Genomic DNA, 4,362 nt, shown 5'->3' with positions numbered 1-4,362 from the left:
ATCCCTTGTGAAATGTCCTTTGTGTGATTTAAGAGACGCCTTCAACTTAGTAATGTCCATGTCGGCCTGTTTCTCCATGATGGTTGTCTTGAGACACTGATACTTCGAATGCGTTTATGAGGCGTTTATGAGGGCGTGTTCTTCCGCTTTAGCGGTTTACTCCGATTGCGCCATGTAACGTTCCATAAACTGGCTCTGTACACGTTGACGTTTCTGATTCAAGTGCAGTTTATTTCTAGGTCATTGATCAATTAGTTTTGATGTTACGCTCCGAGCCATGAGAATGCAACACTACTGGATTCAAATTGCTCTGGAGGCTTGTTGCTAGTTTGCAACTCTTTTTGAACAAATTCTTCCTATACTTCGGAATTTTAGAACGTGTCCTGCCCGGTGGAACACATTCAGAGATTGCTAAAGTTGAACAGACGTCCTCAAAAACTAGAATCATTTTGTCTAAGGCTACATCTATGGACGATTCCTTTTTCAGCATTGGAATGAGATCAAGCTCCCCTAACTTTTCTATAATCAACGGCCAATGCTCATCTTTGAACTTGAACTTAGCCAGACCGACCTTTTTGGCCGGTCTTACTCTAGAGCACGCCGGCTTTTGAGTTATGGTCGACCCTATCTCGAGAACATGATGATCTGACAGATTACTAGGTGTCACATGGACATACTGGATTAGATCAGGGTCATTGGAAAAAACAAGTCAAGAACGCTATTCTCTCTAGGAGCTACACCACCATGCTGAGAGAGATTGCGGAAGGTCGCAAATTCCTCCAGCTAATCGAACGACTGAGATGTCGATTTCGAAATGGGAATATACCCTTCTGGACTAGCCTCCCACTCTACAACGCTAGCCGGAAAATTTAAGTCCCCTACAAAGAAAACCTTTGAGCAATTTGATTGTTCCAACTCATTTCCTATGAATTTGAGAGCTGACAAGAACGAGCTTACTGAACAAGAGGGGGGCCTATATATTGTCACAATGGACAGATCAAGACCTTGAAGATGACAAACTAAGACCTCTACTTCTCCATTAGACATTTTTACATGACTAGTGTGCAGGTCATTTCTAACCTGTAGACATACGCCCCCATGCGGAAAAATGGGATTGTCAGGGCGTACTCTATCACATCGAACTAAATTAAAACCAACCATGGCCAGCTCTTCATCTAAGACCCCTGGTCAAAGCCAAGTTTCTGTCATGGAAATGAACGAGACCTGCCTATTTAAAGCTAGTTCCTCAAGAACCTTGATCTTTGCGTTGTCTTTTTTGGAAATAAGACAATGCACATTCAAATAAAGCCCCTTTTATGGGCAGAGAGCCCTCCGATGGACTAGAGCTATCAAATCTTTGACTAGGCTCTCTAACCTTAAAAAATCCTGTTTTTGGACAAAACCGACCTTAGGTGGAGGATAAGAGAACCTTTGAGGAGAGGGTAAAAGAGGAGGAGAAGAGGGAGAAGGAACTCTGGCCGCCACCTGAGCATTCGATCTAAAAGATGCGTGGGGCTCATGGCGACCAGAGGGGGGCTTAGGGCTACAAAGTTTGGGCAGAAGAGAGGTTAAAGGACACGGTGGTACCGAACATGAAATGAAATGTGATGAAACGGGACCCATACCATCTGAATCTACATATGTATACATATCATATATGACTACAACTTAAGACAGATATAACATAGATTTGGGCAGGGAGGGGAAATTTAATTTTGACGAAATTATCATCATACCAATGTCTCCTAAGCAAATGGAATAGCAATAAATCGAATGCCATTGCAGAGGAACATTTCTCAGACAAAAGAGCCGTGACATTGAAGTGCCCTAGAATACTAAGATAATTTCTGGCGTTTTTTAAAAGTATATCTGGCGGTAAATGCTAAGGTGATTGTCTTGAATCGGTGTTTTGGGGGGGTTCATCTGGCGGTTTTAGCTTGTCGCGACCTGGCAGCACTTCCATGGAGTACTCCATGGATCATTCAGCACTCACTCAGCCCAAAACCAAATCAAATCATAACAAACAGCTGACGGACGTCCAGTCTGTCAATTTTGAGCTGAGAATTATTATAAGGATTATCATCTAGCTGGTGTGCGTTCATCTAAGTGGAACAGACGAAGGAAGTGTTTTCTCCGGTAACAGGAACTCTTTGGACTTGAACGATCAGTGTTCCGGCGCAGTTTCCTCCACCCCCGCCAGTGGACAATTCTCCGGATTTGGTATGTGTCATTTGTAATACTAATAATGTAACGTGTACGTAGTTTTGTTGACTAATCAATTGAAGCATAGATTCAATTCTTTCTTCCTTTTGAAGCCCGAATTGATGGATGCAGTGGCCGAGGCTGACTGCGAGGCTGCGGCCAAAGCTGTGCTCAACATCGCAGAGTTGACAGCTAACCCCGATGCACCACGTCGTCGGGAACGGGCCTTGGATGCGGCTGCATGTGCCAGAGCAGCCGCAGTGGCAGCCCGCAAAATAGCCGATGCCTCGCCGACATCTCAAGCCCAACGGCGGGCCAGGATTGCCGAGAATTGCGCTAATGCAGCAGAATTACAAGCGTCCCTATTGTAAATGTGTAACAACTTGTATGAGATATGTAGCTGTAATTGGACATATTATTGATCACGATGACATATTGCATAGGTGTTTGTTTTTCTAAACCTAACATTCGAGCAAATAATTCTATAAGCTTTGCCACTGTCGGCCGCCACTCGTCTCCAGAATTGCCGTCGAACTAATAGTGATGGGATCAAATACATTTTCAAGATCAGGATTGCCAGAAAGCTAGCCAAGTCAAGTTACTGCCGTTTCCAATTACTGATGGGACGATCCAAGGACGGCTCTACCCGGCTAGAGAACTCCTTGAACGAGCCAATCTTTTTAAATCCCGAAGCCTTTGAAGCCAGAGGTCTGCCGGTATCAAGACAGTCTCAAGCCAAATGCCCCCACCGCACGAGCTCACTTTAATTCAGGTGGCAATTTAATGCCACAAAGCGTTTTCTTCACCATCTCAATGCCGTTAACATTTCATCCTGCTTACAATTTTTCTCTTTTCGACAATCTTTCTTTTTTTTTGGTTTAGTTTTTCACGGGCTTTTCTAACCGCTAAAGAGAATGTTATCCCCACTACTATTAAAATGAATGGTTATGATTCATCTATTTTTTACCTTTAAGACTTTATACAGTGTTTGGTCTAGTCCTTGAATGTTGGGTTGATCTGGAATGCTATCTTAAAATTTGTCCAAGTCGGACTTGAAAGATGCTACCGGATCAACAAGGCCGACGTATTCCCTACTAACTTAAACTTAAACAATGAAGGAGCCCGAGAAAGAAGAGATGTGGACTTCATTGTTCGAACTAGCCTGGATTCTCGAGGGTTTGAAGATGCTCTCAAAACTTACGTTCAGCCTCTACGGTCATTAGCATTGACCCTAAAACCTGGGTTGGGACAAAGCTCATGGATACTTTTGAAGACGTGTAGTATCAGACACCTTTCGTACCCTCTCTGAACAGTGTACAGTCCCAACTTTTTTAGCCTCTCCCAATATGAGAGCTCTCTCAATCCTGTGATGTTCCTAATGAAACATCTTTGGACTTGTTCGACCTTTTGCAAACCTGCTGAACTCATTGGAGCCCAAATGGGTGAGGCATATTCAAGATGTGGCTGGACAATCGACTTGCACAGAGTTAGCATCGTGATGCTATCTCTGGACTTAAACGTGCGATATATCCAACCACACATTTGAAAAGCCTTACCCACCTTCAACTGAATATGCTCATCGAACTTTGCATTATTTTGGAGGACTACACCTAGATCTTTCATAAATGAGACCTGCCCAATATCTTTACCTACATTATCTACGAGTGGAGTATGCAAAGGAGTTCACCCAAAGGTATACGAGTGGAATTTCATTCTGTTCAGGGTCATACTACTCTCAGTAACCCAAGAGTAGATTTGTTCTAAGACAACCGGAATTCTGACCATTCATACCAACTACCAATTTTGTATCATCAGCATATTTCCTCTTTCATTTGCTCATAGACCACTGGAATCTAGTGGTCTATGATTTACATCATTCGTTCAACATCATCAGGTGGTGCCTAGTGTTACGTGGATGAGCAACTGACGTATATTTGGATATTGCAGGGGCTTTGTACTGGCTTCTCAGTTTAAAAGGGAGCAAGGCCATGACAATTAATTTGCGGAGAACTTTTCCAATCCCAACGGTGTTGCTTCGCTTCTTCTCATGAATGATGCTGGATCGATGCCGCCGTCATCTTCCAAGTTGTGGCAGGATCAGAAGTGCTGGATCTCCAGATTCCTTACTGAAACTACTCCTGATGTGTTTAAAATTGGTAA

General features: G+C 43.4%; 1 long non-coding RNA gene across 1 annotated transcript; it reads left to right on the top strand.

Annotated features, from left to right (window-relative positions):
* Nucleotides 1-2,635, top strand: LOC131879838 (uncharacterized). Its single transcript, XR_009373203.1, has 2 exons — nt 1-2,220; nt 2,316-2,635. It is a non-coding gene; the product is annotated as an uncharacterized LOC131879838 (long non-coding RNA).
* Nucleotides 2,636-4,362: the final 1,727 nt, after the last annotated feature.

The sequence above is a fragment of the Tigriopus californicus genome, chromosome 4 (genome assembly GCF_007210705.1).
Source record: "Tigriopus californicus strain San Diego chromosome 4, Tcal_SD_v2.1, whole genome shotgun sequence".
In the NCBI taxonomy this organism is placed as follows: Eukaryota; Metazoa; Arthropoda; class Copepoda; order Harpacticoida; family Harpacticidae; genus Tigriopus; species Tigriopus californicus.
The sequence above is the reverse complement of the archived record's forward strand: the minus strand, read 5'-3'. Positions and strand labels throughout refer to the sequence as shown.